Source organism: Phyllostomus discolor, chromosome 4 (assembly GCF_004126475.2).
Source record: "Phyllostomus discolor isolate MPI-MPIP mPhyDis1 chromosome 4, mPhyDis1.pri.v3, whole genome shotgun sequence".
Lineage (NCBI taxonomy): Eukaryota > Metazoa > Chordata > Mammalia > Chiroptera > Phyllostomidae > Phyllostomus > Phyllostomus discolor.
The window spans coordinates 10,640,986-10,654,107 of record NC_040906.2 but is presented as its reverse complement, the minus strand read 5'-3'; positions in this window follow the sequence as shown (position 1 = coordinate 10,654,107).

Genomic DNA, 13,122 nt, shown 5'->3' with positions numbered 1-13,122 from the left:
AGCCACCGGCTGGGTTGCCAGGGGCCAAGCTGAGACGTCAGGACTTGTTATGACATCTGCAATCCTCAGGTTCTCTCTTGAGTCTCCCTAGCACTTTCGAGCCCAGTCTTCCTCAACCTGATGGTCACTCACCCCTCTTCTCCATCTAGGAGAAAGAGAAGAAAACAAGGAAGAAAAACATCAAGGAGAAAAATATCAAAGAAAAAGATATATCTCTGTCAGTTTTTTTTTAAAGATTTTATTTATTTATTTATTTATTTATTTTTAGAGAGGGAAGGGAGGGAGAGAGAGAGAGAGAAACATCAATGTGCAGTTGCTGGGGGCCATAGCCTGCAACCCAGGTATGTGGCCTGGCTGGGAATCGAACCTGCAACACTTTGGTTCACAGCCCATGCTCAATCCACTGAGCTACGCCAGCCAGGATATCTCTGTCAGTTTTTATCAATGAGGAGAAAAGGATCAATTGTCCCTTTTACTAGCTTTCCTCTCCTTGGTGGAGTTACCTTTCCTTTATTATATTGACTTACTATTTAAGCCTCCCTTTTCCAAGGATTACATTCCTCTTGAAGCTACTCCTTCCCTTCACAGTTCTCAACCCCGGCTGTGCACCAGAAAGGCCTGGTGAGCTGTCTACAAACACTGATGTCTAATCCAGTAGATCTGCTGGGAGAAGGGTATGCAGCTCTGTATTTTTAAAAGTATCCTAGAGTCTAACCTCCATCTAGGGCTGAGAATTACTGTTTTAGTATGTCAAGGGTCTCTTGAATATTTTATTGTAGCCAGAATGGAGGAAAGGCTGGCAGAAGAGAAAGAAGCAGAAGGAGAGAGTAAAAATGGTTTTGGAGGAAAATAGTAAATAAGGAGAAAAGCTAAGAAGGTTTCGTTTAGACTCCTAGAGAGATTCCAACATGCAAAGGCTTCTTCATGCATGAGGGCCTGGCGTGGGGCCTGGTTTGAGCCACAGGGAACTGGAGTTGGGCTCTGCTGAGACTTCATCCACCGTAGTTTTAACCTAGAGGGTTCTGAAGAGTAAATTAAGCTTGAATCACATTCCAGCTCCAGCGGAGGCTGGGGGGTAATAGGGATCAGGTGGTTCTAATTTGGGAGTTTGGGCTGTGGAAGTCCAGATAGTTCTGGTCCATTCTGTTGTTCTGGTTTTGGAGCTGGGGTCATAGCCCAACTGTTGTCACAAAACAGTCAGTCAGAACGCTGTGGGCTCCTCAGCCAAGGTGGCGGCAGGGCGAGGTTTTTACAGAGAGTAAATGAAAAGCTCTCAAGATAATTGGATAGAAAAAAAGCCCTTCCCCCACCATGCCAAATTTGGGGTGGGACCAGGTGAAGACAGACACATGTTCCATAGAAGTCAAAAGGGTGCAGAGGGAGACTCTGGACCAAAAAGGCCTGTCAATCCAACCTGGGGAAGGAAGGGATTGGTTGGGAGGTGGACCCACCCAAAGTGCACAAAAGTTTGGGAAGTTGATGGGTTATTTTGAGAAAGCACCTGGTCCATCCCAGGCCAAAGCTAATATACTTCCAGAGGAACAAAGAAGCTCTCTCTCTCACCACCTGGTGATGTACTTGTCCATGCAATTGTGTGCTCTCTCAACTGGGAGCACATGACTATGTGGCCCTAGAACCCCGAAATGGACAGCAGCCAGGAACAAGCTAAGCTGCCTGGATGGAGACTCAGACCGCTTAGCAACCCCCTGCAGACTCCAAAGGACTGTCCTTTAAGATGGAACAGGAACTCTGGACACTGACTTTTGTCTTGGCCTTGCTGAGGACAACTGGGTTTTTTCCATGGCAGAAAGAGGAGATGGTTTTTGAGACAGGAGTCCACCATTCTCCCAGGTCAAGCAGCAACTGAATAAAGGCTCCTTCCTTTTGCACCAGCTTCTGCATCATGAGTTTGGCTTTTGTGGCAACAGGCATCCAAACCTCCATTTTTGTTTGGTTACAAATCCCCTGGGCCAGGAGGATCTGCTGAGCTTATAGGGTTGTGAGTCAGTACCAGGGCAGGGAAGCAAAGGGGGCCATGGCAGCTGTGTCCCTAGTGTGAGTGGCCACCTCGAGCAAGCTCAAGACTGCAGCGGGCGGTGTCTTTCCTGCAAGTCTCAGCTCTCACAGGGACCGCAGCCTGGACAGGCCAGAGCCAACTGACCGAGTCTCCCAGGAGACCTCCGTGGCGAGCGGACTGATGCACTCAAAGAACTCACACAGGAATGAATATGAGGCAAACTGAAAGGGTTTGAAAAAATTATCTGCTAACCAACAGGCTAACTGACTAGGTTATAAGACTGACAAAGGTTATAAGACCATGTAAAGCAAGTATGCTTTGCAGTCTGAAGATAAACTATGATTGATGAGCTGAAGACCATCTTCCCTAAGCAGCATTTAAAATCTATGAACATCATAAAAACCTAATCATTTTGATCTACAGGAGACAAACAATGTGTTGACTTTCCATTAGTAGACAGCAGGTACTGAGACAGCTTTCCAGTCAGCGTTGGAGTTCTACTAACGTATTCACATGATCTTCTCCTGTCCTCTTGTGGCCGAAGGTGGACATGTGAGAGCCAGTTGCCTGGGGTAGGCCTTCTTCATGGCACAAAACAGAGCAGGTGGGGGTGCAGCTGGTGCGCCCCTCTCACTGGGACAACACCCAATCTGGACAGTACCAGGCCTGGAGATCTCAGTGACTGGAGAACTTAACATCAGTCTTTGTCTGGGGAGACAGAAAGCCTCTGAGGTGACCTTTACCGTCCAGGAAAGGAAATTTAAGGGGATAGCACCCCCTGCTGGAAAATTTAGTCATCACTAGAATTTAATATCTGAGAGCCAAAGGTATGGTTAAAATGGGGCATTATGCAAATGAGGCATGGTTAATATGAGACTCATGCAAAATTGTGGTTTCTTCCAACTGGTCCTCGGACAGTTCCAGAGTGTGACCTCCACCCTCCTTTACTAATTGGTCTGGTAAATGGCTCATCACTAGTCAGTTACCACCTTTCTTTTTTCTAACTGAAGTATTGTTAGAAGGCGTGTGATGCCTCTGGCTACCAATCTCCCAATATGTCTGTTCTCCCATTCCTTGAGGTAATGACAAATGCCATCGTTTGCTTTTCCTTCATCAATAAATTATCTGGGTTTTTTTCAAATTTATTTTTCAGAGACCTCTCCTACATCCAAAAAAAGAACTTCCACCTCTACCATGGAAATCTCTCATCTACATCTACAACAACAAAGACTTTCTTACTCCATGAATGGAAATTAAAACACAAATACATTTTTGCTCAGTTCCTGGAATGCTCCAGTACCACATTATGTCTTAGTCGGCCCAATGCTATGTGAAACCTCCCCATTGCTGGTCCATGGCCACGGCCAGCTTCATCCCCAGGGCTCCCTCCTCTTTGGTTAACCCCTTCTCCGGAGTCCATGTTTTGCGAGGTCCCTGGGTGCTCAGGACCCCAGTGAAGGCCCCCACCCTTTCCTGTTCTTCATGAGCCTCTGCCTCTTGTTTGATCCTCCAACACCCACTCCCACCAGATTTAAAACTATCCGCACGGGTCCTAGTTCAGCTTTCTTAAACTATGTAAAAATATGTAAAATAAACATCCCAAAGGAATTAAACTGATGAAAATCTTTTCTTCCCAGAAGTTCTTCTTAGGGCAGAACATGAATGGTGTGAAGTTCAAGTAAAAACAACACTGTTTCGATACAGATCCTCTCCCACGCTAACCAGTCCACTTGTGTGAAGTCTGCTCTGAGCTTTATAAAGTTTTTCCACCCTGGCTGGTGTAGCTCAGTGGATTGAGCGCAGGCTACGAACCAGGCATCGCAGGTTTGATTCCCAGTCAGGGCACATGCCTGGGTTGCAGGCCATGGTCCCCAGCAACCGCACATTGATGTTTCTCTCTCTCTCTCTCTTTCTCCCTCCCTTCCCTCTCTAAAAACAAATAAATAAAATCTTTTAAAAAAACAGAAGCAGACAAAAATTACATTAAAAAAATAATAATAATTAATAAGCCAGTGTGTTTAGCATGGCTTAATGGTATTCATTTCTAAAAGTAAATATTTTAGGTTTGCAATCACCTCTTTGTTTTTTATAACATGGCAAATCTAAGAAACTGAAAAATTAAATGATTTTGCTAGGATGCCAAGAAATCACTAGCAAACGGACTTCTTGCCCGTATTCTGCAAACCCAATCAACTGGGATGCGGCACTGCTGTGTGGAACAAGTGAGGCGAGAGACGCCTCACCAGGCCAGCCTCAGAGTCCCCGGGCCACGTAAGGTTTTATCAGAGTCACAGAAGCCCGCCCTGGTGGGGACTGAATACTTACTCGCCTTTGCAAAGCTCAAATACTAAAGCAAGTTTTACCCGGAATGCATCGTTTCATTTGTCGCTTGTTCCATTTTGTTTTGTTTGGCAAGGAAAGCTTAATTGAGTAGAAGATTTCTATCTTACTCATTTAAACAGGAAAATGTACGTAGAAGCCCAAATTGCCAGTCAAGGGTATTTATCCACATGGGAAAATCTTAAGGACCTTAATTATAAATGGCTTGAATGGAAAGGAACCTTTGAAATAGGAAGTTTTGCCCCTCAAAAAATAAGAGTTTTTCCTGTACTCCTTTGAAAATCACGAAATTATAGATTCTTCCATGATCAAAGCAAGAGCTGGCAGTTGCCGTATATCTCGGTAAAAGGCTCTCACTAATCATATGTTTGTGTGGATAACAGCTCTGTCAGGATTCTCCTGTGCAATAATATATCACATGTGGCATGGCCATAGACCCAACTCGCACTGGGGTGATACTGTATAATATCAGTCCCCTTGTTAAGATAATTTACTTGCCTAAAGAAACTTTTTTCATTTCTTAGTGCATGTTCACGATAAAAATCAACCTTTGCTTGGAGCGATGCCCTTCTGTCCAGGGCAACAGCAAACAAGTTTGGGTATTTTATTCCCAACCAGACTGCCAGGATCCTGGCAAGAACTGCCAGGGGCCACCCCTTGTCTTGGCGAGCGCCTGTCCCCTGCGGTTGCCACACAGATGTTGACAGTGGGGGCCAAGCCCTGGCAGCTGCCGCAGTAGGAAGGGCTGGAAGCACACAGACCTCTACAAATAAAGCCCAAACCCGCTCTGTTCATGGAAACAATAAGACTGAACAATAAGCTGCCCGACGTCAGCCTGACTCTAAAATAACAATGTGTGTTTTTAATGCACGCTGGCACCAGGCCAAGCTTGAAAATTTAATTAGGATAACTGGGATGACAGTGACACACAAGTGCATGAACCAGCAATGATCACCAGCGTTTTCCGAGCTCTCATTTCGATTGTGTCATTTCCTCTTGTCACCACTGTGAGGGGGTTCCTGGTGCCTGTTTCCTCCAGATGGTGACATTTCCTCATACCCTGAACCAAGCAAACCGTCTCCATCAAATTATCACCCTGGCTCAGAGAAGAGCCCGTTTTTTAAAGACTAAATTATCAGTGACTTCGCTCTTTCCAGGGAAGTAAGAAAACTCGCAGTTAATTGCAGCCGTTGCTGTTTTTCGATCTGTCTGGTGTGCCTGCTGCCTCAGACAAAACCGTACCGGAACTGAAGTTTCCTTAGTCAAAAAATAACTAAGTCACCTGGCTGGCATAGCTCAGTGGATTGAGCGCAGGCTGCAAACCAAAGCGTGGCGGGTTCGATTCCCAGTCAAGGTACATGCCTGGGTTGTAGGCCATGACCCCCAGCAACCGCACATTGATGTCTCTCTCTCTCTCTCTTTCTCCCTCCCTTCCCTCTCTAAAAATAAATAAATAAAATCTTTTAAAAAATAACTATGTCAAATATGCTATTTAGTTACTTTTCAATGACATTTCTTCCACAAGAAGATTTTCTATAAACCCAGGGTTTTCTTTTAAATTCTTATTACTAGAAGGAAAAAATCCCCTCTCTCCAGCACACTCAATTCAAAGTGTATAATGCTCTACTATAACTAGCTACAAATTAGTTTAAAAGTAGACCGAAAGCTTAGGATATTCATGAAAAAGAAACACGAGTGGCCACCAATTATACGAACCAGTTGAGGTCTTTGCATGGAAATCATACAGATGTAAGTGAGATGTTTTCTCCCCTTACGAGACTGGCAGAGAAGTGTCTTTTGGCTGAGAGCACCCAGAGCCGGCGTGGGTGTGAGGGGGCGGGCTTCTCAGGCGGCACTTGCAGAAGTGCTGGGGGGTAGGACCTTTCTGGAAGCAATTTGTCCTCCCATAACAAGGGCTTCAAAGGGCAAAAGATGTAGCGTGGCTCAGGAATTCCACCGCTGCTCTCTGATCTTCCTCACCATGCCGCCAACAGAAGATTTGTTCTTACTATAGATCTTCACCGCCTCGACGTATGATTCTGCTTCCTTATGCATCATGAACTTTTCCCTTCTCATCTGGAAGCACTTTACAGCTTCTCTTTGCACATCTGAGTTGCCGGCATCGCTGTCCTCCTGTGCTTTGGGGCCATTACTAGGTACAATAAGGGTGACTTGAGCACAAGCCCTGTGAAACAGCCACGGTCACTCCGGTGACTGACATGGCTGCCGGGTGGCCAGCGGGTGGGTGGCAGATGCGACGTGGAGATGCTGGACAAAGGGGCAAGTCACAGCCTGGGCAACAAGACAGAGCTCCCCACATTTCATCACACTACTCAGAATGCTGCACAATTTAAAACTTATGAATGATTTAGTTCTAGAATTTTCCCTTTAATATTTTTAGACTGGGGTTGACTGTGGGTAACTGAAACCGTGGCTAAGGGGGCGCTACTATGCTCATCCCCTGGGCACTCCCGTGTGTAGGCAAAACACAAGCTAAGGAACCAACGTTTTTTCTTGCTAATCCCTTCTTTGTCCATCTAACGTCTCAGGGCCCCAGGTACAGAACCCGAAAGGGAACAAGAAAAAGGGACTTTTTCCCTCCCCTTCACTGGAATGTTGCCTCACCACCAAGAGGTGAGTGACTCAGAATCCAAAACCACTTTTGTTGAGTGACGGCTAGAAAGAGGTTGGTGGAACCCTAGGTAATTATTGGTCTGTCATGATAAATGGTAACAGGAATTACGCCTCGTATAATAAAGGTATCACTTCACAAACGCCAATCACATGCTCAGGGTGTAAAAAGCAACCTTTACGTTTTATTTAAATGAGAAGAAAAGATTTTGACATCGCATCAGCTTTTTCATCACCTTCTGAGGAACATTTTAAACTTCATTCTGTTTGCTTGACTTCATGCAATGAACAGCTTATAATTATAAGCAAGTAATCGTAAAGGTATATATTTCAACTGCCAAAAAGAAGAATGTAGGGAGAAAGAATAAAGTGTTGAGGCAAAAATAGGCCTCACAGTCTTGCTTCTGGCCCTGCCACTGCAGGGTGAGACCTAGCAGGCCGGCAGTTGCCCTTGACAACTTGATTTAACAAAAGGGTCACCCCTGCCTCCGAGGGGAGAGTGATTTTGGGGGGGGGTTAAAGTTCCACTGGAATAGAAAAATAATTAATAAGTATGTCATTTTGCTTAAATAGGTTCAGGAACATCTAACACTTCAACATGAAATTATAGTACATGAAGAGTGCATTTCATTCAAAAGAAACTTCATGTGAATCATTTTATCAAGAAAGTTATGCCGATCCCCATCCTCTACCTACAGTTTTGATTAGCATTTGAATTTTCAAATATTCAGCTTCATGAAAGAGGAGTATATTTAGAGTTAAAATGGCATGGAAGAAAAAGAGAGCCAGACAGAATACCAGTGGCAATAAGAACAGCCACAAAAAGGAAACATTCATACTCACCCCTTGCTTGCTTGTGTCCAGAAACTCCATGTTCCTGAAGTGTGGGACACAGTGGAAGCCAATGAGCTCTCCCCTTGATTTTCACGGGAGCTGTTGAGGAAGAGGTTTTCTTCTTTTTTTCCTTTTTTTTAAAGATTTTATTTATTTACTTTCAGAGAGGGAAGGGAGGAAGAAAGAGAGAGAGAGAGAAACATCAACGTGTGGTTGCTGGGGGCCGTGGCCTGCAACCCAGGCATGTGCCCTGACTGGGAATTGAACCTGCGATGCTTTGGTTTGCAGCCCGCGCTCAATCCACTGAGCTACACCAGCCAGGCCAGTAAGAGGTTTTTCTGCTCTCAAGTGTTGTTAGTAGGGCCTTCAAATTGTGGCCACAGAGACAGAGCAAGTCTTGGGAGTTATCCAGAATCCAGCTAGAGTGGTCAAAACCATTTGGTGTTCAGGGGACTGTATCTAACCTCTGTGATGGTACATCCGGGCAAAGACACATCAGAGGAAAATTGGCCCATTTCTATAGGACTAGAAGAGAAGTAGGCCACATTCAATACTTTTGAAATCCATAAGGAACTCCTGTGGGTCAGCAACAAAGAGATAGAAAAGCTAATTTAGGATATTAATAGAGAATTCCCATACAAACTAACCCCAATGATGCCTTGCCTCCCTAATTATCAGGGAAAAACAAATTAAAACAAACCAGACACTATTTGACACTCCTTCGGGTTGCCAATAATTAGAAACTTACAGAACACTAACTCTGGTGAAGATAAATATTTAAAATATGTAAACACATAGAGACAAAACATTTCATAACCAAGTGGACTCCACGGAGCATGTCTTCATATGTTCACTACTTCAGAGCGAGGAGAAGAGAGAAGCAGGAGGAGAGAGAGGGCGTGGGGAGGGAGGAAAGAAGAAAAAGGTAGTCTTGTGGGCCTTTGTCAACTCAGCATGCTCTTCAGGTTCAATGTCAGTGTGGAATTGGAGGGTGGGGAATGATACCAGCATTATCTGTCCTATGGAGGTGGGGAGCAGGGTCCTGAGCACTCAGTTGGGAAGCATTTTTCATGGGCCTAGAACCCAAAGTCGACTGCCTGGGCTTGAAGCCCTACTGTGCAACTTCATAGCTGTGTGATCTCAGGTGAGTTATTTAATTTGTTTAGGCTGCAGTTTATTCATCAGTAAAATAAAAATCACAACACCTACCTCTGTTGGAAAGCCTCAGTCTTTCCACCTGTGTTTTCTCTTTACCCTCACACTGCTACACATTCCCACTTCTGACACTTATGGTCACCGGGTGGGTGGCGGGATTCCCATGCCAAGCAATCCTGTGACACCAGCTGAGTGTCCTTGCAATTTAACTCAATCCTAACACTATCTACCTGGAGAGAGCTTCAGATCCCATGAGAATGACCGCTCCCCCCCCCACACACACACCAGATGCCAATCAAATGTAGTAGGTCCTTTGGTTACCTGCAATTTCTGTGCCCCTTGGCTACAAATGGGAGGTTCCCATGATTGCTCTCCCCTTTGGATTTGACTGTGTGTTGGAACATCTCACAGAGCTCAGGAAAACACCGACATTGTCTGGTTGATGAAAGTATATGGTAGAGGATACAGATGAACAGCCAGGTGAAAGTGTACACAGTTCAAGGTCCGGGAGGGTCCGAAGCCTTGACACTCCTGTCCCTGTGGAGTTCGGGGATATCACCTTCACAGCACACAGATACACCTTCCAACCTGGAAGCTCTCCGAACCCCATACTGTCGGGATTTCTATGGAGGCTCCCTCATGCAGGCAATGTCAGTTATTAATCTCATCCCCAGCCCTTCTCTTCCCCTTCTAAGGGTCTAATCACGGCTTAGTGTGTCTGGTGAGCAGCCCCCTCCCAAGACCCCTGCAGCAGCCCACCCAGAGTCACCTCATTAGAATAAAAATGCTCCTAGTGATTTTATCACTTAGAAGTTTACAAGAGTTTCGGGAGCTCTGAGTCAGGGATCGGGGGCAGAGGCCAATATATATATTTCTTATTATTTCACACAACCTCCTAGGGCTTTTGTAATAATTAAATGAGTTGATACACGGGGCTTAGAATAGTGCTTGGCACACTGTAAGCCTTATATAAGTGTTACCTACTACTTTAATTATGTGAAAGAATAGTGTTTATACCAGAAGTTTCCAAAATGGTCTCTCGGCCCTGGATCCAGATTTCCTAAAATATGTATCCCAATATCAAGCCCTCCCTGTAGAGAAAGATGTAAATTAAGAGCGGCAATAAATGCTTCCTCCATATGGAGCCTGCCTCTTCTGTTATTTGATTTTTATTGTGGAGTATTAAATGGCTTGTATCTCCCTAGTCCCATTTCAGCACAGGCCTGGATGCTCACAGGAGCAGAGGCAAGGATCTGAGCACTGGTCACAGGGAAGCTTCTTCTCTCAGTCTTTTCACGCCTCCCCTGCCATCACGTTCAAGGTTACGTAGCTGTTTGAAGACAGACTTCGGCCTAAAATTTCTGACTGTGTCCACTATCTGATTAGCAATTCTTCCTTCTGTAAGCCATATAGCTCTTTTTAAAGATAGTGATATTAGAAAATAATGACAACTCCTCTCTTTGCTCTACGTGGCACTCATAGCAAAGAAAGATCTGAATAAGCCTATTATCTGATTTTTACCTATTAAAAATAGAGTGACTTTTTAAAAAAGATTTTATTTATTTATTTTTAGAGAGAGGAAGGGAGGGAGAAAGAGAGAGAGAGAGAGGAACATCAATGGGTGGTTGCCTCTTATGTGGCCCCACTGGGGACCTGGCCCGCAACCCAGGCATGTGCCCTGACTGGGAATCGAACCTGTGATGCTTTGGTTCACAGCCCACACTCAATCCACTGAGCTACACCAGCCAGGACTACAGGTAGAATGACTTGATCTGCCCCCTTACTCCTCCCATGCTTAGGGGGAACATCTCCTGTCTGATATTAGAAAACGGTTATGAGTGCCAGGTATGAGGGAAGTTTTAGGGGTGTTGAGAATGTTCCAGGTCTTGATTACAGCGATGGGTACACACTGTAATAATCTGTCAAAGCATGTTGATCTGTTTGTTTTAAAATGGTTCATTTCATCATGTATATATAATTACACAATAAACCTAATTTTTTTAAAAGCTCATGGGACAGAATTCTTAGAATGTGGGCATTTGGTTGAATATAAACCATAACTCAATCAAGTTCACATAAAAATAATGAAGCACTACCTACCAAGAAACACATGCTGAATTTGGGGGTCTAGAACATTAACAGGAGGAGGTGAAATACGTCAAATATGGCACAAAGAGAAGAGCGGGGAAAAATATTTGAAGGCCAGCAACCACTCCCACAAAAATAATGACAGCCACCTAGCAAAGGACTCCGAGAGGCAGGCACAGTTACACAGTAAGAAGCGGTGTCAGCCACGGATGAGAATTTAGCGCACCTTGCATCTGGCTCCAAGGACGTAAGTATAATACAGAATCTCCTAGTCAGTGATAAATCTCTGGCCCTGATACCTTCCTCAATAAATAAGAAGTTTATGTGACCCTTAGGAGTCACGTGATGTTATTCCAGTGACGGGTGTGATGGCACGTGTTTCTCATTCACTTGGGGAGCGACACCAACCCAAGATGAGCGTTGCCAAGGAGTAGCTGAGCTTTGGCACAAAGCTCTCTTGGTTTTCTTGCTCAGGAGAAAGAAAGAAACTGCAAACAGAATTCTGGTGATTTCCCACAAGGGAATTTGAGAGATTTCCTCAGTAATGAATTCTAAAGTGAGGTTCATTTTAATCACTTGACTGTTTGCCCCAAAGGTATCAAATTAGAGACAGGCTATTAGGACGTGTGGGGTGAACAGGTATGTCACGAAATCTATTTTCTCTAAACGTTTGACTCACACTCGAGGTTTTTTGACTTATTGTTTGACACTTTAAGGAAATAAAGTCCTTGGGTTCTTAATCTAAAGGCCTGCAAATTCTTGTAAAGAAGACAGGGAAATAAAACATAGCTAAGGAAAGAGGATAATGTGCATTTCAGCAGGTATTACACAGTGACCTTTTCTGAGCTTCTAATAGTTTGTGGTTCTCTCTCAATATGGATGAGCTCAAGTCAAAGGGAATTTGTAAAGGTTAAATACCACAAAAATGAATTAAGAGTGCTTATCATAATGGGAATAGATCATTATAAACATGACATCTCTTTCTCATTGAAGGTTATGCTTTTCAATGTAGTCGAATTAACGGAATGAATTTTGACTGGAAGTCTAAAGGACACTCAGGGGTGCTTAGCTTGATGTCATCCTTTTGAACTTGCCCTGGACTCAGGTGACACCAGGACTGTGGCTCCTAGATCAAGGTCATGTCTGCAGAAGGTACCTGGGATGATTAGCAGCCACAGTGACTTGGAGCTCCATGATAGGCATGACCTGGGGGTTTTGCTGATGGACATGGTCTAGAAGTGGTTTTCTATATCCTGACAAGCTACCTGTATTGCAAAACACTCATCCCTCAACAGGCTGGTTAAACCCGACCCCTAATACCTCCGGTTGCACTGCTCAATATGGGAGCCATATGTGGCTATTGAACACTTGAAACGTGGCTAGCACAAATTGAAATGCGCTCTAAAGTATGCTGGATTTGGAAGACACAGCAGGGAAAAAATGTAAAATATCTCATTATATTGATAATATTTTTAAAGATTTTATTTATTTTTATTTTTAGAGAGGGAAGGGAAGGAGAAAGAGAGAGAAAGAAATATCAATGTGCAGTTGTTGGAGGCCATGGCCTGCAACCCAGGCATGTGCCCTGACTGGGAATCGAACCTGCGACACTTTGGTTTGCAGCCCTCCCTCAATCCACTGAGCTACGCCAGCCAGGGCATATTGATAATATTTTGAAATGATCCTATTTTGGATAGAGTGGGTTCAATGAAATCTATCACTGAATTTAATTTCACCTGTTTCTCCTTTTTATTCTTTTAATGCCATGTGGGTATTAGAAAATGTTGAACTACACAAGTGCCTTGTATGACATGTACACTGGCGATGCTATCCTAAGGGACTGGCTGGCTGCTGCTCGGTCCCTCACGCGGGACGAGGCTCGGTTGCCTCACCACCTCCATGCAGCACCCAGTGGCAATCTTCAGAGGCTCGTCCGTTGGTCCTAGAAGGTTCTACCTGTGGTGGTGCCCACTTAAGGGTTCGGTTGGGGTCCCAGCCCCTCCCACTCACCGCATCCTTCTGAGTCCAGCTCTGTAGGTAGGTCTTACTGGCCTCCA